This window comes from Carassius auratus, unplaced genomic scaffold (genome assembly GCF_003368295.1).
Source record: "Carassius auratus strain Wakin unplaced genomic scaffold, ASM336829v1 scaf_tig00215205, whole genome shotgun sequence".
In the NCBI taxonomy this organism is placed as follows: domain Eukaryota; kingdom Metazoa; phylum Chordata; class Actinopteri; order Cypriniformes; family Cyprinidae; genus Carassius; species Carassius auratus.
This window is the reverse complement of record NW_020527982.1, coordinates 1,042,949-1,064,809: the sequence shown is the minus strand read 5'-3', so window position 1 is coordinate 1,064,809 and position 21,861 is coordinate 1,042,949. Positions and strand designations below refer to the sequence as shown.

Genomic DNA, 21,861 nt, shown 5'->3' with positions numbered 1-21,861 from the left:
TTAAATTACTTCATTAAGTGAGTATGCAATGGCTGACAACATATGGTTTGATACCTTCAAGCAGGCATTTTGTAAAATGCTTTTTTCATGAAAATTGTAACTGGTGTTACTGTGACTGGTGTTACCTTCCTTATGGTTAAAAACCAGTGAAGATCAGTATATTAGGTTTTATGTCACTGGTGATTAATTGTGTCACTGTTTTTACCGTACTTTTTTTCTTTCAAATTAAATAAGACATAATCTCCTTATTTCTTCAATTTTCATTATTTTTCTGTAACTCTGACAACATGTGCTTAAAAAAATAAAATCAAGAAAAAAATATGTAATAAAATCTTTTTTTATATTGATAAAGATGGTAACACCAGTGACAAAAAAATGCTTCATTTGGTCTTGAAATAGTTTCACAAAAAAAGCTAAAGAGAAAAATAATTAAGCTGTCATTTATATGTATTCATGAAGTCAAAACGTAATCTAATAATGTGGTCTAATCTTAAATGTTAGAAAAATAAATACATTTAAGATATTTTGCCATATCAAAAGTGGACGTTTCTGTGGAATGACCCATGTATACTGTATATTGTTATTCACGAAAAGCTGCTGGCATCTGTAACATTTCTGCCATGCGTCATTCATCCAGTAGGTGGCAGTGCGTTCACACCAGAGCAATACACTCAAATCAATTCCAGTCAGTGTTACTGCGACAGAATGGTCACTCAGTTAATGAAGAGCTGAAAAGACCGGGGGAGGAAATGGAAGACAGTACTGCACTGTAGCATATTCAACACTGTGGGTAGAATCTTTTGTCCTCTTTACGTACTGTGTCCCATTCTTTAGTGTTAGCTCACTTGTTTAAGTGTGTGTAGGATGGTGTGAGGTCATACTGCGTGAGATATGAGCCGCTGTGGGGAATTCAGACAAACTGACCAATACTGTGGGCAGTGGACGAAACAATCTCTCTCTCTCTCTCTCTCTCTGCCGTTCTATCTCTTTCTGTAAGTCTCAGGATAGCATAAAGAGCTGTTGTAAGTACTTGAATGTGCTCAGCATGATTTGCTACTGTGGAAAACCACACATGCTCAGAGAGTTAAGTGTTACAGCTTTGATTTAATCTGAGGAAACCCCAAGACTCTGGTAAGCAAAGTAAATGTTCACACGTTTGATGATCATTACTGCATTCACACCTGCATATAGAAAACAGTACACTATTAATTTGTGCTTTATATTAAAAGGTACATACATTACACATTTAAAGGTGAAGTGTGTTTTGGGATGGATGATATATTGGGACCATTCAAATATAAATGAATGATGGTCACTACTATTTTGGGGACAGTAACATGATTTTTATTTATTTTTTTAATTAGTCAGTTGATATTTTCCGCTTGTTATGTCTCAGTACATCTGCATCTTTATTGTGTGCTGTTTTGTTCATTGCAATCTTTGGAACAACTTTGCAAGTAACACTCCTCGAACATGCAGTCAGTAAACTCTGTTTTGACTGTCCCGTATTTGCCTTCATTTCACTCGTCTATGAGCTGCTCTCGTCCTCTCTCTTTGTCTCCTGAGCTTGAGAACAAAAACACCAAACATTCACACAGGCCTGAAGAGCAGTTGAGAGGGGAGGGCAGCTTTAAAAAGCCCTTTTCAGTTTGGACAACATCCTCTGCTTTATTTTGCCCATTTTGTGGGCACTCCACCGCCTCCATTCCCTCCATCCCTTTTCATCCTTTGATTTCGTTCTGCCTTTCTTCTCTCCATCCACAGGCTCTTTATTCTTTCTTTTTTCCACCAGGTGACGCACTGTGAACACAATACAGCTGAAGAGGAAGAAAGACAGATGACTTTTGACTGCCGCCTCCTCTCTCTTCCTCCCTCCGTCGAAGGGCAGACATCAGTGTGTTCCGCAGTGAGCAAGCTGGTGGGTGTTACAAAAGTGTGTGTGTGTGTGTGTCAGTGAAGTAAGGGATTATGTGTGCATTTGATGGTAGCTCTTCTGAAAAGAGTCAGTTGAAACAGGTGCACCTGTGTTCCTTCAATGAATAATGAAAGAATGACTGAAAGAGAAACATGAAGAACTCCGAAATAAGGGGGGAAGGGGGTTTTGTGAGGGCTGGCTGGGTATGTGAATGTTGCATGAACTGCAAGAAATAATTTTAAGTAGTATTTTAGTCTTGTTTTCCAATACAAATATACCCAGACATCATTGAAATAAGTTACATTTACTGGAAAAATGGTGTATGTAAGATAAATTGAATCAATAAATTCATAAATAATAATATAAATAAGATGTAGACAGAGTATATCATGAAATTTTGATAATTTTGTTCTGGTTTGCAAGCATAAAGCTAACAACATGAAAACCAGTCCAAAAAAAAAAAAAGATTAAGAAAACTTTTTTTTGTTGTTGTTGTTGCAGTGTGTGTGTTGTGTGTCTGTCTTTATCCTGATCACCGTGTGAACCTTTTCCTGTGTCCTCTGTTTATTTTCCTTCTCTTCTTTCTCACGCTTGCCACATTCTGCCAATTGGATATGGTGTTTTTATTCCTTTCGTATGCTCATCTCTCTCACTCTTTCTCTCTGAGAGTATGTGTCAGAGTGTGTATTTGGCAGTAAACAGCATAGATATGCTTGATTGTGCCCGTAGTTACTGTGCCTGCAGTGTCATTGTCCTGGTTGGCACCAATATCAGGTTTTATTTTCATACTGTTTATGGTTTATTGACCTTTCAAAACATCACCTCATTTGAGTTTATAGTTGACAAAATTATATTTCATTTAAAAATAATAAAAACTGAAAGGTTAAATACAGCTGGATCCATTTTGAGACCACAAGATAAAATGCTGATATTTTGTTATTAACATACTATACTACAATAAATGTTTTTCATTACAATATTATTATAAGCTTATCAATTTGAGTGAAAAGTTACACTGAAAAACTGTTTAAAATAGGCATGTGCAGGTATTCTGTAATGCTCTATAACACGTAATGAAAGTGCACTTTATTGTTATCGTGGGCACTTAAAATACCATGAGTAAACCTTATCCAAATAAAATTTTATCATCATTAGCTTCTTTTCCATCAACTGGGTAAAATTTACAACACTGCATGTATGGATGTCAAAATTCACCCAATTATCACAATAAAAATAAAAAATGAAAATAATTTTTATATTCACTATTATGTTTATCAAGTACTTTCTTTTCAGTTATTTGTTCATACTTATACAGTGCATTTTTACATATATACAGTATGTTGTTCTTTTGCACTTGAATCTGTTTGAAAAATATTTTTACTTGTATACTGGTTAATTAATTTAATTTATGTACATTAATTTTGTTCTTTTTAAAAAAAGTTACTTTTTTAAGAAGAAACAGGTGAAATTATTTTGTTTGTGATGTAATTAAGTATTACAGTGATACTGTATACCATATAATAATAATAATTCAAAGTGACAGTAAGGACTTTTACATTGTAACAAAAATATTCTCTTTAAAATGCTGTACTTTTAAACATATATTCATCAAAGAATCCTAGAAAAATTTATCACCATTTCCACAAAAATATCAAGCGACACAAGAAGATTTCAGCATTGATGATAATAATTTATTGAGTAAGTCAGTATATTAGAATGAACTCTGAAGGATCATGTGCCATTGAAGATCCTAAACATCCTAATGGCTGCTGAAAATTCAGCTTCATCATCAGGGGAATTAAGTACACCTTAGGCTTGTTGAGCATAAGAGGGAAACCCCAAACTATTGGATGGTACTGTATTTAAAACAATTCTAAAGTGAGTATAAAAGTTATGTTTAATTGGGTGTGTTACACTATGGCAGCCTCTAGTTTAGAGCTGTGCTTAGAAGGCCAGAAGTCATTTCCATGGAGAAGTTAATGTGTAAGTGTGTGTTGTGCTGTGATGTCTGGGGCATGCGGCTTTACCCCGCCCACCTCAGTGACCCCAGCATTCTCCTGCCAACCTGGCCAGTCGCCATAGTTACTTAAAGGGATAGTTCACCCAAAAATGAAAATTTGATGTTTATCTGCTTACCCCCAGGGCATCCAAGATGTAGGTGACTTTGTTTCTTCATTAGAACACAAACTGACAGACATGGGGACTTGTGACTTGGTGACTTGGACTCGAGTCGACTCGAGTCGCTATTTTTAGGACTTGAGACTTGACTCGATATTGGAAGTTAAAGACTCGGGACATGACTTGACTTGAGACACGATGACTTGAATGACTTGAGTGTTAATCAAATCATGTTTTCAGTTTGAATATAAAATATATAAATTATTTTTTTAAATAAAGTTGATTACTCAGCTGGAGCGCAGGCTGAGAATAGCGTCGTGACTGGATCAGGACACTATCATCAGTCATGCCCTCTCTACCTTACACACACCACGCCCACTTAAATCAGATATCACATCACATCAACATGTCAGCCTGAGAGGTACCGAGGGTCATCGCCTTCAATAGTTCGCGACTAAAAACGAGTGGAAAACGCTAGTCGCGCCGCTTTCTCCTTCTTTCCAAAGCGCTCGGACAGAAGTGCTCCTCGGGCGTCTGCCATTGCTAAGCAACCATGACACGCTCTCTCTCAATGAAGACGTAGAAATTTCAGCAAAGGATAAATGGATTTGCAGCACTTAAAATCGCTCGCAGTAGCTCTGCTACTAAATTCATTTCAAAATGGCAATCCATATACAGCTATGAACAGCTGTTCCTTCATGTTAGCTGAGCTTTCAACGTTGATACGGGAAAGGATGAAGCTGATTGGTTAGTTATTGTCACATGACCTGCAGTGCGCTTGCAGCATTCTGAAAAGTTTAGATGTTTTTAACTCGATGCGGTGCGACGCGAGCGCGTTGCTTCCATTATGAGCGCGCATACTGCGCGCCTACATTGGAAATAATGAACTTGCGCGCTAAAGACGTGATGTGAACGGCCCCTAATGATCCGCTAGCAGGCCGTCAAGAAAACGCATTCCAGGGGCGGCGCTAGGGCTGGGCTAAGGGGGCATAAGCCCCGAATATTTTGTTACCTTGTCTTTCTCATAGAGCAAAACAATTAATCAGAAAAACAAATTTAGCTGCCGCGATTACCCAATCATGAGAAGTGCATATTACATATATATATATATATATATATATATACGTATATATATATATATATATATATATATATATATATATATATATATATATATATATATATATATACGTATATATATATATATATATATATATATATATATATATATATACGTATATATATATATATATATACGTATATATATATATATATATATATACGTATATATATATATATATATATACGTATATATATATATATATATATATATATACGTATATATATATATATATATATATATATATATATATATATATATATATATATATACGTATATATATATATATATATATATATATATATATATATATATATATATATATATATATACGTATATATATATATATATATATATATATATATATACGTATATATATATATATATATATATATATATACGTATATATATATATATATATATATATATATATATATATATATATATATATATATATACATATATATCTATATATATATATATACCCCATCACTCTCCTTCTTGGTCAAATAGCCCTTGATGCCCTCAGTGTGAATCTACAATTTTCATAGTCATGAAAATAAAGAAAACTCTGTGAATGAGAAGGTGTGTCCAAACTTTTGGTCTGTACTGTACATAACAAAAAAGTATGAAACAACTGAAAATACCTCATATTTATATTCTATACTCTGAGAGAGAGAGAGAGAGAGAGTGTGTGTGTGTGTGTGTGTGTGTGTGTGTGTGTGTGTGAGAGAGAGAGAGAGAGAGAGAGAGAGAGAGAGAGAGAGAGAGAGAGGTGTTCAGAGAGGAGTCTGTTGGATGTTTAGTTTTATGGACTCAATGTTGAAAATGTAAAACATTGCAAACACTGTTGGCAGAAGTGAAAAATAGATAATTTTAGGAAGTTACAATTTTGTTTGATTCCATGATGTATTTTACTGAACATGAGTATTTACAATGCAAATCCAAATTATTTACAAATTTACTGACAGTTATTTATATCTTGTCTTTTAACTTTATTAAGATCAGATTCTGCAGGTAAATAACAATATTAAGGTGACTTGACTTGGACTTGACTTGACATAGCTTGTGACTTGACTTGACTTGACTTGCCCAAGAAAAAAATACTTGGGACTTACTTGAGACTTGAAGGTTAAGACTTGAGACTTACTTGAGACTTGCACATGTGTGACTTGGTCCCATCTCTGCAAACTGAGATATTTAACTCAAACCGTTGCAGTCTGTTAGTCATATAATATTAAATGGATGGATATCATGGCTAAAACATACAATAAAAAAAAAAAAACACAAAACCAAATTACACCCCGTGGCTCGTACAAATACATTGATGTGATGAAATGTAATGCACGTCCTCGACACAGCCTTCCATAAGGCATCTTCTTCCCTTGCTTGCTTTACGGTGGATCGCAGACTTTTACAGGTAAGTGTGATGGTTGGGTTATGGGAAAAACACAAGGAGAGGGTAAGATCCAATTGCAGGTAAGGTTTATTGCACAAACAGGTTAAATACAAAATAAAACTGTCTTGAGAGACAAACCAAACAAAAAGGGAACCGGATGAAACGGATAAGAACTCGAATGAACAAGAAGGTAACGAGAAGACTCGCGAGACAAGCACAACTCACACATAGGGTAACATAGGGTAAGGACTCCATACAGATGACAGAGAAAGACAGCTCTATATAGGGAGACTAATGACTGAGGATAGTCAACACCTGTGCGATTTAATTGGAGTGCAATTACTGTGACGACATGACCAGACTAGCGGAATTAAAGTGCCTATAGTGAAGTGCCTAAGGAGAAGTGAGCTCATTACGGGACACCCAGGAAACAGAGACTGACAGCATGACAGTAAGTGCATTACTGCCACCTATCTCTCAAGTGGTCCATTTGAAAGATAGGTGGCGGTAATGCACTAATAAGTCTGCAATCCGCCATAAAGCAAGCAAGAAGAAGAAGATGCCTCCCAGCAGGCTGTGTAGAGGAAGCGCAGTACATTTCAGACAGTTCAGGCTTTTTAGTGCATCAGAGGTAAAGAACGATATAAATACTGTTCAGGTTCTTGCACAGACCGATCGTTTTATGTCTTTACACATCAATGTATCGTCACGAGCCACAGGGTTTAATTTGGTTTTGTTTGTGTATGTTTTTTTGTTTTGTTTTATTTTATTGTATGTTTTAGCCGTGATTCCCATCCACTTGCATATGACTGCAACGGTTTGAGTTTGTGCAATATCTCAGTTTGTGTTCTACTGAAGAAACAAAGACACCTACCTTTTGGATGCCCTGGGGTAAGCAGATAAAAGTCAAATCATAATTTTTGGGTGAACTATCCCTTTAAAGCCCATAATAAAGTGTGAGATGACTGAGTAGCAGGTGGCAGGATGGGTGGGATTTTGGTATGTCACTGACAACAGCTTCCAGTGTTGAACGTATGTGTTTTGAATACAGACAGATACAGGAAGAATTGTGAGAGAAACTGAAAGACAATTTTATGAAATATTTCCAGTCATTTCTCATGTGTTTTGGATAGGTAAGATTACTTTGCTATCCTATCAATCTGAAGAATGGCCCATTGATCATACAAAATCATCTTAATACACACACACACTCTTGAGATACACTCACACTTCACACCACATTGAGTTTGCCAGTGTCTACTGCGCTTGGTATTTGTGCAGGTGGGTGTGGGTGCAGGTATTTGGTGTGTCCACATTGTATGTGTGAATGAATGCACATTTGGTAATTTGCTCCTTACGGTCTCCTGTAGCATAAGTATATATCATCTTTGTACTGTTACTGAAGATCAACTTTCACTGCCACAGAGAAAGAGTATAATTTAACTTACTAGGTGAAATCTGGTATGCACTTGAAGCTGCTGAGGGTTTTGTAAGGGTTTTTAAACAGGACCGTGCTAAAAAGGCTGATGTGTGTGTGTGTGTGTGCATAAAAGCAGACCTTCTCAGATTTACACTGCTTGTCAGTGTAAGTGTCTCAAAACTTTCACTCTTCAAAATAAAGGTTCCAAATAGTTTTGTTTGCTCTGATGCTATACAAGAACCATTTTTTGGCTTCCCGAAGATCCTTTGAGTGAACAGTTGTTAAATATAATGTTAATGTTAATTTAATTTATAAAATATATATTTTTTTAAGTATGAAGAAAATTTTAATAATTTTAAGAACCCTTTTCTGCTATAAAGAACCTTTGTGAAATGAAAAGGTTCCATCCATGTTAAAGATTCTACACAGAACTATTAATGTCAATAAAGTACTTTTATTTTTTAGAGGTGTTGAGAGCATGATCTGTTGCTGACTTCCAGTCACATGAGCAACAGTGACAAGTTTGGCATTGAAAAGTTTAACTTTAAGGTGCAATAGGTGATTGTCTTCAGAATTTTTTTTTTTGTTATGCTGGTTGAAAGTCTTTTCACATCCCAATAGCAATCATTAAGTTCAGATTGCAGGTGAATGACACATGATGTAGCCCAGCGGTTCCCAACTCCAGTCCTCGCGCACATATTTTGCATGTCTCGATTAGTTAATACACCCGATTCAGATGATCAACTCATTAGAACTGATCTACGTGAATTAATTGTGTTCCAATTGATATGATCCCTACACCGTATTCATTGCTCCCTACTCCCTAAGCAGGGGTTTACTTCACTTTGGAACATGGGCTGGAATTGGGAACCACTGATGTAGCCTATTGTAGTAATGTTATCTCTGGTATTCTGGTCTGTGAAAATAAGTGCGTCCTGGGTGGCGTGACTTTGGATGGTGATTGCAGGTTGAGTGGGACGTTCACTTTCAGTGCTATCAAGCCAATGTTAGCATTTTCCAAGATCTCCTATTGCACCTTTAATGCTGCAATAAGTTGCTCCACATTTGCACCTGTCAGTTGGAGGAAAGATGGATGTCCCATGATTCATCCCCTGTCAGTTACTGTTGTCGTGTCAGCAAGATGCAGTGTAGTCAGGAATTTCCTGAGTAATTTCATTTTAATATACAGTTTGGACCAATGAGATTTCTTAGTGAGTGAGGCAACATGGCAAAAAATGGGCTGTTGCTTGCTGTGGCGTCTTAGGACTAAAACTCAGATTTGAAAAATGTCATGGGGTGACATGATGTAAGAGTTACTGCTGTAGGTCAGTGCCAAGTATCATGTGGAGAAGTTAGCCCATAGATTTTAATATTAGGTTTAAGAACAGCTGCTATATTATAGACATTTCTTATCTTAATTCTTGACTTGAGATTTGAAAAAGTTTTCTAAGTGGAGAGACCAAAGTATTTTCCAAAGCAAGTCATTTGGAGCATTAGTAAAGTATTCTGTGTGTTCCATAAATTTAGATACAGGTCTAACTTATGTAAGTATTTCCTCAGATCACTTTTATGGTCAGATCAAATCAGCCACCTTCATCAGCGTTCGATTCATGATTTTGATTTATCAGCAGCACAGATTAGAAAGATCTTCTTGCGTTTCCTAGAGTGCAACATTTTTTCCTCAGAAACTCCCTGGGTGTCAGAGTCAGCTGCTATCTTGTTTCTCCATGCCACCATCCATCTATCTGCTCGTCCATCAATCACAGCTCCCAGTCATCCCCAGGGTATGCATAAAGACCAATCGCAAAAAAAGCAAAATAGTAGCAATGCATAGTAGTAGCATGTCATGTTATGGTATAGGAGAAAATATATAATACCATTAATATGTTTACATAGCTTTCTAAAACACTGACTTAAAATGCCTTGACTGCCAATATTGTGTGTTTTTGTGTTAAGCGTGCACTCTCATATACACACAGTGTGCAGGTCAAAATGTGTTACCTAGGCCTTAGGTTGGCCATTAGGTTGGTCAAGGTGTGCTTAACCCTGAGCTAAAAAAGGTTGTGAGAAACAGTAAAAGAGTATTGCATCCATTAGTAAAAATCTGAAGTATTTTAAAATCATAGTCTTTAATTTCTTTATGAATTTCTTTTTATATATTTGATTGTAGTATTATAACATTGGTATCTTTCAGACAAGCTCTCAGTACATTCTTAAAACTCAATTATTTGTGTGTTTTTCTTTTTTCTTTTTTTTTGGCTTATGAGAAAAAGCCACAATTCTGCCCTCACTTCTAATGAGCATGTTTGTGTGAAAGTGGAAAAAAAGGCTGTCCATTGAATATATCTGATCTGTAGAGTGTATACACACACAGCCAAACACACACACACACACATACTGATTTATATCTCAGAGAGGAACTGCAGGTCCTCTGGGCCTCAGAAACGGCCTGCACATGTCTACCTGCAAGTGTAATGCGCCACGCTGGCTCTCTCTCTCTCTCTCTCTCTCTCTCTCTCACACACACACACACACACACACACACCTTGTCCCACATACTCATTACAGCTCAGAGGCCACTGTCTTGGACTGAAAGAAAGTCAAGACTTTGACCCACTTAAACTTATCACTTTTGTTCTCTCGCTCTTTCTTCTGATTTCTCTTCCTTTCTGTCACACTGAAGTAATTATTTTCATTTAATATAGTTTCTGACATCCCATGTTAACAATGCAGGCAGAGAAAACTGTAAGTTAGCCATTCATAGGATTCTCCTTGTATAATGTAAGGAACTTTGTCTCTATGGAAAAACATATATCAAAATATTGTTCTGTTTCTTCATTTCTGACAGAAACGATGGCTTAAACAATGGTGTAAGTTTGGGGCAGGACTTTTTGTTTGAACAGGGTGATTTTCAGGAATCATGTTTGTAAATGGTCATTATTTTTGGAATTTCTTTATGATGATACAGATATTGCACACTTCAGAATTTAAATCTTTAGTTGGATTATCACTGTGAGCAAAAAAAAAAAAAAAATCTGCAGCAAACAGATGTGCAAAAACTCAACATACAAACTTTCTTTTTCTTTTTGTGTTCTATTTATGGAATTTTTGATTTGGCCCCTTTGTGACACCCAAGAGCAAAAACAGTAACTCACACACACACCAATTACAAATAAATACATCAATATGAAACATAAACAAATCCACACTCAGATTTTGGCATTTTGCATTTGTCATCGGCCCAGTGACTGCAAACACAGAGAGAGGGACAAGACCAAACACAGCCTACCACACACTCGCTCCACGAACACACACTTGGATACGTGTGTTCATGTACATGCCAAGGGTGAATCACATGAGTTATGAGGAAACTATAATGTCAGGGTGAATTTAGAAATGGATTTAATGGGTCCTTCTGCCTTAAAAGACATAGAGAGAGGAAGAGATGGAAACAGAGAGAAACCAAAATATCATAGAAACTTGGGGGACACTTTTAGAAACATCTAACATCCTAGCAACTTAATAACAACCACTCATAACACCTTAGCAACCACGGAACACACTGGCGAGCACCAGCGAGAATTTTGCCCAGGCACTTTGTAATAAGAAACATAATGTGAGTGTTAACCTTCAATACAGTTGTGAAATGCAGAAATATTCTGGAGGATAATCTCTCTAGACCTGCTAGCAAAACGGCTACATTTCTCCAACAATGGCTAAACCACTAGACATTTAATACATCATAATGCTCCAATACTGCCCGAAACAAGCTGCTTATCCCATTATGTGATATAAACCTCACTCTCTTTCTCTTATTGGATCAGCTGATATTAACACCACCCCTTTGCCTCAGTTATTTGGGTAACCTTCTAATGTAACATTCTGACTCTATTCCAGAACTTAGTGAGCTTAGTGTGCTTTTTCTTACATAGATAGCTGACTTCTAAGACATTTAACTCATGGGGATGCTATTTCATGCATACTGAGTTTTTTACTCTGTTAAAGAGTTGGATTCCCATGCTAAACATGGACAAAGTTTCAAATATTAAGTTGTACGTTTGAAGGAGTATTTCTGTTCCAAAAATACCTCTTCTGGTTTGTCACAAGTTTCGGAAAGTTTTTTTCGAGTATGGCTCTGTGTGACGTTAGATGGTGCGGAATTTCCTTATATGGGTCCTGAGGACACTTCTCCCGGAAGAGCGCGCGCTCCAGTATAGCACAGCACTGAGAGCACAGACATTTCACTGATCAGAGCGATTCACTGATCAGAGCGAGAGCGTCGCGAAAAGTCACAAAAGGAGTGTGTTTTTGGTTGCCAGGGCAAGACAACCCTGCACAGATTACCAAAGAAAAAACAGCATTAAGGGACCAGTGGATGGAGTTTATTTTTACAGAGCATCAACGGAGTTGTGCAAGTGTTTGTGTTTGTTCCCTGCATTTCGAAGATGCTTGTTTTACAAACAAGGCCCAGTTTGACGCTCGTTTATTGTTTATCGTTTATTTCTTAAGGATGATGCAATCCCAATGAAAAAGGGTCACGATCGTGTGTTGGAACCGCAGGCGGTGAGTATAACTGCTTAAAATATCTCTGCCTCCTTGTTAGTGCGTCCGCCTCCCATGCCGGAGACCCGGGTTCGAGCCCCGCTCGGAGCGAGTCGTTGCTGCTGCTGCTCTCGTTCAGTTTCAGCCTCGGGATCTGATTCTGGATCATAAATAAACGGCTGAATCTGACTGTAGCCATGGTTTATTTTGGATGATGGTTTTTTTCCTCAAGGTAATGTCAGAGCCGTTAAATATGTTTTTCAACGGCTCTGGGTAATGATTAGTAAAGATTCTAATAAAAGATTAACAGGATATTGAGTGAAAATGAGCATTTCACCCCCCCTTTAAAAATGAATCCACATCAGGGTCGGAAATTAACTAGGGCTTGTGGCAAAAATGCCACCAAAATGAACAAAGTGCCCAAAGATAAATTAGCAAAAATTGCCCCTGAACTTTTTTTTTTATATTATGCCTAACAATTTTTTATGTACTTTTCCCTGACCTTTTAAACTGACATTTGTTCAACTTGCTTTATCTGCTGCTTTAGATTTATGTTCTTCGTTTGCAGTGAGTGCATTCTGGAATTGCCTTCTTCAATGGGGGCTTAGGATTTGACCAAAACGAGGATGTTTTTAGGAGACAGCATAATCTAGAAGCCTACCTTATGTTACAAACTTTGGCTGTGTCAGAAATCACATACTTTCTGAGTAGGCACATCCTTTGAATTATTTTGAGGAAATATCTTCACAAGCATGCACTCTTAAAAATAAAGGTTCCACAAAGGGTTTTCTGCAGCAATGACATACAAGAACCATTTTTGGTTTCCAAAAGAACCAGTCAGTGAACAGTTTTTAAAAATAACAATTTTTCTTAGTGTGAACAAAATTTGCGTAATCTAAAGAACCTTTTTTCCACTGTAAAGATACTTTATTTAATGCAATAGAAAGGTTCAATGGACATTAAAGGTTTTACTGTATCTTAGGCCCATGTATATGTACTGTATGTGTGTGAGTTGAGGAGGCAGGCCCAAACAACATGGCACCCTGAGGGTGCATTCTCTCCTCGTCCTCTTCCTCTCTCTGTCCTCTTTCTGTATTTTTCTCTCTCTTTCTTGCACTTATACTATTGAGTCATAGATTAGGAATGGAGAGGCAGAATAATAGAGAGCGACAATTTAGGAGTGAGGTGGAAAGGAATGAATGAATGTCGAAGTTTGAGAATGTGTTTACCCATTAAGATTACCACAATTACATGTTTACACTTGTGTCCTTGGTACTGCTCTGAAGAAAACCACTCAAGACCAAGGATACACAACTAAATATTCCTGTATGGGGTGCCAAAATTAAAGAGTTCAAGAACTGACTATTGTAAAAACCCATATTTATTATTAATGCTGTTTTAGTTATATCTTCCTTGAACAATCTCTTGGAAATAACTGCACTGTTATCGCACTCTTATGTGAGACCATGTAAACACCATTCCCAGCACTTGTCCTTCAGAACAAGCCCACACCTGTCCAGGTGAATGGAGCAATAGAGAGAGGGGCAGAGGTTTATGCTGATATATGTGCTAATATATTGCACATTCACATGTGCTGCAAATGCTCCCATCAATCTTTCCTTCCCTCGGAGTGCACATTTTATCAGTCTCTTTTTCTCCCCTGAGGATGGTTTATTGGTGACATGTTGTCCTCAGCATGTTCTATGATAGAGACAGATGGGAACAGGGGTCAGGTGTGCGACTTCTGCATAAAGCTATTTTGATATTTTGATGCCTGCATTTACAAAAAACACAGTATATATATATGTTTAGTGACTGCTGTATGTTTAGTGAGCTCAAGTTATTCCAAATCCTTTTGAACCGCTTTTTTCTGTGGAACACAAAAGGAAGAAATGTCTCAGTTTTTCCATGGTTTGGTTACAAACATTCTTTAAAATATCTTATTTTGTGTTCCACAGAAGAAAGTGATACATATTTTTGGATCCACAAGAGGGGGAATAGATGATGCCAGAATGTTCTTTTTTGGATCATCAATCCCTTGACCGCTCATTGGTGGAGTTTTGTACATTTAGAAATTTGAGAACCATAATTACAGTATGAGCTGGTATGATTAGAGATGGGAATCTTAAGGAATTCCGGTTATTTAATGTTTTCACTAATGAATCATTTGAATCTGAGAAAGGCATATTTAAAAAAAACATTGCCAGATGCTTGTTTAATTCATTAATTTTTCATTCTCGATTCACATTTAATTTTTTTTCAGGAATCATGTACATCACTAAAATGAACCAAAATGTGTATATTTCACTGGTTGCATTGGTTGTTGATTGCTAAATAATGCAGGAAATATTTTCAAATAATTTTAGTACATAAAATTATGTACTATATATATGAACCAGTTATGAATAAGAGCAGTTTCCCAAACCTGCTTATTTCTTACATAATGACTGATAAAGCCTTCTTACATTTATCATGTATGCCTTATTTTTATAAACATTCATCTTTTACATTCTGTCCTCCCTCTTTCATTCTCCTTATTGCTTTCTCCCTCCTCCTTTAGGGACATCTGCCAAGTTACCTTCAACCCCTCTCATGCCCACTGTGCTCTGTGGTCGTATGTGTGTGTGTTACATTCTATGAACTAACTTTTAATCGCAAACCACATTTTAATCTCCTCCTTCCCTGTTGAGCAACACACACACACACAGGGTTAAGCACATACCTTCTCAAATACTCTTTCTTCCGCATACACCACAATATACACACACAATCTAAGTGCACGCTCTCAGAGATTTCGAATGGGCCGTTGACTCGGTTCAGGGCCATGTAGCATGAAGGATATTTTCCAGCTCTCTTTCTCAGTCTTTCTCACTGTTGCTGACAGGTGTGTTGTGGCAGTGAGATCTGGGTATGGCTGAGTGTGTGTGTGTGGGGTCTCTCTTTACTAATTTGGCACATTGTGTGTTCTCTGTGGTTCACCGCTCTGCCAGGTAATGTTAGACAAGAGCAAGCATTAGCAACAGAGGGTGAAACTGAAAGAAATCCCTGGCCTTTGAATGAAAGTATTGTGAGTTTGTGTATGCCATACTGAAAAGTCTGGTGCAGTGAGGGTATCAGATGCTAATACTGTTGTACTTGTGAATAATTCTATATGACTAAATGATTATTGTATTCATGTTCCTATTTGCATTTACACGGTACCCCAAGGGTTAACCATAATCTACTCTCTAAATCAAAGGAAAGTGACAGATTGATCAGATTTGTTGAAGCCCCACCCTCATCTGTAAATCTGACCCTGAAATCTGATTGATTTTGATTGGACCAATAAGAATATTGATCAGTAACAGGTCTTATTTTTAGTTGACTAGTATAAAACGGCAAGAGTATTTTTATTATTTTCTATTTTGTCTGTAGCACTGCATATAAATTAATAGTTTTCATATTCTTTACGGCTCACAATAAAAGCCGGTTTTATATTGAAAAACATTAAATATAATGTTTCAGTTTTGTTTGATTAAGTAATAAAGATAACTAGTTTTTTTTTTTTTACTACTGTGTTTTACTTTTTTCCCTACACATTTTGAATGTATATTATTTTATAGTTTACTCCTATATTATGTTTAATTTATGGTATTTAAATATAGCATAATATCATGCACATTTAATACAAATTAAACATTATTATATTATATTATATTATATTATATTATATTATATTATATTATATTAATTATATTATATTATATTATATTATATTATATTATATTATATTATATTATATTATATTATATTATATTATATTATATTATATTATATTATATTATATTTATTCATGGTCAAATTCAAATGTCTTCAGTTCACCATCAGTTCAAGCAAGTCAAGCTTTGTTGGATTTAGAGTGAATCAGAACTGTGTCACATTAATTGTGAATCTAATGAATCTGAATCAGAGTCATGAAGTTCAAAGGCAGGTTAAATGGACAATCCATCATTGTGAACTCCCCCAGAGTCTCTCAACACTTCTTTTCTTCTTTTCCTTTTCTTTCAGTGGCTCTTTCTCTCCAGTGACTCTGGCTGTCCCTTTGTGTTAACTACTAGAGACACAACATGAGCGTGTGTGGCCAAGGACAGTTCAGATGGAGCTCTTTGTTTTCGTCTGTGTGGCCACTTGGTCCTTGCACACCTCATTAGCTGTAGCCACCGCTTGTTTGTCACAGAAAATGTGTGTCGGTGTGTATGTGTTGTTCCATTACCCGATCCCCTGAAATGTTCAGTTTTTGAGGGACTGAGAATAGGTGGTTAAAAAATAGAGGCCAAGAATCTCTTCAAGAGCTCTGTGCAGTCTCTTCAATTTCAGACCACAAAATAACATTGTCATGCACACACAAGCACACTGTAGATGTTTGGCTGTGTGTGTGTGTGTGTGTGTATGATTGAGTTTGCAAATTATAATAAATAATTCCATACTATTATATAATATTTAATATAAATACTATTAAATATAAATATTAAATAACATTTAAAAAGCAAATAAGATCATATTAATATTACTATTTTAAAATAAAAGCTTATATTAAAAATACACACTAATGTTGCTTTGATATTTACAATGTTTTGTCTTTCAGCTGTACTTTTTTTGGTGTGCAGTGAAAACGATTTTTTACGTTTTATTTTGTTTGTTTGTTTGTTTTGTTTTTTTTCTGCGGGGTCTGTCTTTGGGGCCTTTTTGCAGGCCAAAGATCCCTTGGTGGATAGAGAGATGGTGCCCTGTTAAATATTGTGTAAAAATAAGTATTACATGCCTGACCTATAGAAAACATGTGCTTAGTACCAAAGTAATGTAATATACTCTATGTTGCGATTATAATTTTTCCTTTCTCTGCAGAGCGTAACAAGCTCTTGGTGCATGAAGAAGATCTATAAAGTTGCAAAGACTAAAGTCTCTAATCCAAAGAGATATTCTTTATCAAATTAAAGTCTCTCCCAGAATGTGCACGCAAAGAAAGAAGGCATGGTTTCAGTCACCGCACTTAGTGTTGAAGCAGCCATGTCAGAGAGATGCTGAGTGTATCTAGGCAAAAGCAAAAGCACTTTATTTGGCTTTCCGAAAGTAGATGCATTTAGGAATCTTTAAGATTACTTACAATAGAACAGCAACACATTTTATGGACGACCGTTTCATGAACCTATGAGAGAAGGTGATTCTGAATTTGCTACGACAATCTGCCGATTCTGAATCAGCTGCTGTAAGTATGTTTTGTTATTAGTTTGAGTATTTGCTAATGAGCTCTGCACGTCTGTTGTGTGTGCTAGGGATGCACCGGTTGACCGGCCATGAATCAGAACCGGTGTTCTGCTTAAAATACACGATCGGCAATCGACCGGTTTCTGGTCTTTTTTCGGCCAATTTTTCCGAAAGTGCGACCGCGTGCACAGACTACATTGTAATCATTCGCTTTCATGTCATTTGTTTGGAAGCATTTTGAAATCTGTGCGCAGGACGCGGGCAGCCGTTCAGCACTGGAAGTGCAGAGCTACATGTCAGAGACACAGATAGCAGGAAGTGAACAGCTGTTGGTGTACTGGCGCACAAATAAGAGCCCCTTTCCTGGCTCACTGCAGTTGCGCGAGCGTACTGTACCTCTCCGCGCCTGCACAAGCAGAGACAGTAAAGGGATGTTCAGCTCAACTTCTCGCGTGTTGGATGAGAAATGAAACCGACTAAACTGTGACAGAACTAAAATGATTTTTTTTGTAAAGTAGAACTTGCATACACGCTTGAAAAACCAAAAGTAAACGTCAGTTCTGAATAAATTGATTATAGTTATTTATTTTTCATTGGCTTAATGTAAATATAGATGTGAATCATTACCTTTTTTTTATTTTATTGGACGAATGAAACACTTTTCATCTTTGTTTTATTCACACCAACATTATTTAATTTTAACATTTTGGAATAATTTATTTATATATCATACTTTTATTTAGTCTCACTGGTAAAGACTTTTTTAAAATTGAAAACCAAATTTAAAAGCTAAAACAAATACTGAATGCTGATTAAAAAACTCTTATTGAATGTGTGTTGATTGTGTTTGGACTGTAGAACTATGCCATTGTTGCCTTTCATTTCACATGGTTACAGTTATTTTTTTTCATTTAAGGCCAGTTCTATGTAGTTTCAACTCAATTCAAAAACTGATCTCTGTACCATCTATGTTTGTATTGAAATGTAGGCTACTTACTGTGCATTTACTGCTGTTCATTTCATATGGTTACAGTTATTGTTTTCAATAGCCAAAAGCCAGTTTGGCCTATTAAATACCAAATAAACACCTTGTTTATGCACACTTTCCTTCTTTCTTGTTTATTGCTTAAAGAAAAAAAAAATTGAAATCGGTATCGGAATAAAGCAAGAATCGGCCAGTTTGCTTGTAAAAAAATCGATATCAGAAAAAAATCATGATCGATGCATCCCTAGTGTGTGCGCACGAGCGTGTTTGTGTGATTGTATGTGATAAAGAGAGAGAGACAGGGTCACACAGTGGAGTCAGCTGTCTTATTTGTCCGTAGCTTGTGTACTGCAAACACATACGAGCTTCATCGCTGTGTCTGTCACATGAGTCTGTTCCCCTTTTGGACTTGAACTGATGGTAAAACTAAGGACATTATTAACTGTCTTTACATTGATTTTGAAATATGTACAGGTAGCTCACAATTATGGAAAGGGTCGTTACATTTCCGATGTGTGCTTGCAGTGTTCGGCCAATCACAACTCACGGGGTCAGTTGGTCAATCAGGGTAGACCTATGAAGACCCCTGATTTAACAGATCTCATACCTAATTACAAAGACCTGTTAATTATCAACTTACAGTCACCTGCAGCTTTAATCTATGGCAGCGGTCATTCCATTACCCAGAGTTCATTGCTGTCCCACGTGTTCAATATTAAATGCTCAGTCATTTTAGTTTCCTTTTTCACACACAGACACACACACACACACACACACACAGCAGCTCATACCGATGGAAGAGCCAGACAAACATCTGTTTTAACAATGAACAGGAGGAAAGATATAGAGAGAGAGAAAGAAAGAAAAGGGAAAGAAAGAGAATGAGGAAATAAAGTGAATTTGGTGTCAGTGGGGAAACAGTTCAGAAAAGAAATGTGTTTCACTGTTTAACAGACAGTTAGGGATTTGTATCAGTAAAAGAGTATGAAAGAGTAAAAAACTTTTACTAAACTTCTATCTTATGTTTGTGTTTGTTTCTGTGTGTTTGTGTGTAGGACTACACCAAAGAGCAGCTGGCATCTGTCTAATGGGCAGCTTTTATAGCTAATATGAACGTGTGTGTGTGTGTGTGTGTGTGTGTGTGTGTGTGTAAACTTGAGAGTGTGTTTTGAAGAATGATCGTGTGCTTACACTTCATTTTTATAAATGATATGGCAAAGCGCATCAAAGGGTTTGGGAACAGATCAAACAAAAGTGAGAGAGAGTTGTTTCAGAGCGGATGAAAAATGGGATGAATGATGAAAGAGAAGTTTCTTCTTTTGGTCACTTCATTTCTGCATGGTTTTAGAGGCTTTACCAAAACAAAGATTTGGTCATTTTTGAACACTGTTCACCAAACCAACCGCATAATTGTTTAAAAGTATTTTTCAACAGTGGTTTTGCTTTAAACCCAGGTTTTGCAATGGACATCAAGTAGTGATCCTATGTAAGCCAAGCAACAAGCAAAAATGGACAAGTTTGTAAACATGTAAAAGGCTGCAGATGTGTGATTTGCTGGCTTTACAGTTAGATTGTTTGATTTGTCTCTTGAATTTCGACGGTTTCATGCTCTCAGCAGCCAACAAATTGTGGCCAAAATCGTGACGTAATCTTGGTCATATTTACTTTTTTCATTATTTCGAGAATATCATGGTGTCTGGCTAATTTGACTTGTTTTTACCAATTTGTTGCACCAAAATATCTTTTTTGATCCAATATGTGACTTTTCATGTCAACAACATGTTAGAAATGTTGAATATTGTTGTGAAAATATTGTTTGTTTGTGTTTTTTGGTTGTTTTGTTTTTTGCAGTCCCAAGTAACTTCTACAATTATTCGGTTAGGTACATTTATACGGTACATTAGCACTGATCAGTCGAACATCTCATACTGTATCTCATTTTTGAATGTACTGTATCACTGTTGACTATGATCTTATGCCGTTCACTAGTTGCTAGTATTGTATGTCTTGATGCATTTGCATTTATTTGTCCAAGGTTATTTCTATGTTGTATCATTAGTCCCGGCTGTTCCTCGTCCTCCCCTCATCAAGTCCTGTATACAGTATATGTGCTCCCTGTTCTAAGTTTCTTCATTGGCTGTTATATGTCTTCTGTGAGTTCTTGTGTTTTCCAAGTCTTTTTTTCAGGTGAGCCACGACCCGGTCATCTTTGCGAGGGCGTTTGTGCCACTCACCCTCGCCAGCTCCCTCGAGGGGGAAACCCTCACGGTGCTGTTCCAGATCAGGATGACGTTCCTTCATCTCACTGAGCTCCCAGATTTGAAGGAGACAGTGATCTGGAGAGTATCCAATCTGGAACCCCTCCACCGGCCGTCCCCAAGTCAATCCCGCCACCATCCGTGGCTTACCCAAGCCCGGCGCCGGTTCATATGCAAGCCAAAAGGACATTAATGTGCCAAGCCCAACAAACATTAATGCGGCAAGCCTGTCAGCCCCAAAACTTACTCCAGTACACGCTCCTCCAGAGCTCACTCCAATGTTGGTCCAGGCCCCAGAGTTTGCTCCAGTGTTGGCCCAGAACACATCTTTTCTCCCGGATCCAGAAGAGGAAATTAGGGGTGAGGACAAGGGTGTCAGCCCAGGCGCCAGAGTCTGCTCCAGTATCAACCCAGCCCCAGCACGTAGCCCATGGAGGGCTCCCGATTCCCAGTTAAGCCCAGGATGGTCTCCTGTTCACGAGTTAAGCCCAGGGAGGGCTCCTGATCCCCTGTCAAGCCCAGCAAGTGTTCCAGGCCCTGAGTACAGCCCCGTAAATTTCCCCAAGTATTTTTTTTTGGTGGGGGAATAGTAAGGTTCCAGCCGTAGAGGCTAAGGTGGGGGCTGGGGTAGGGGCCTTGTAGGCTGCTCTGCCATGGCCTCCTGAGTCCCCTGCTCCACCATGGCACCCTGAATGGGGCCACTGTCCTTTGTCTGTCCTGAAGGACCTTCAGAGCACCTACCCAGGTATTCCTCATCCTCACCTCATCAAGTCCTGTATATATGTTCCCTGTTCTATGTTTCTTCGTCGGCTGTTAATACGTCTTTGAATTAAAATTCATGTTGAAGAAATCTCCTGCAT

General features: G+C 37.2%; 1 long non-coding RNA gene across 1 annotated transcript; it reads left to right on the top strand.

Moving 5' to 3' along the window:
• The first annotated feature begins 629 nt into the window (after positions 1-629).
• On the top strand, positions 630-21,846 carry LOC113093905 (uncharacterized). The gene is made up of 3 exons (XR_003287944.1): positions 630-786; positions 1,793-1,918; positions 20,931-21,846. It is a non-coding gene; the product is annotated as an uncharacterized LOC113093905 (long non-coding RNA).
• Positions 21,847-21,861: the final 15 nt, after the last annotated feature.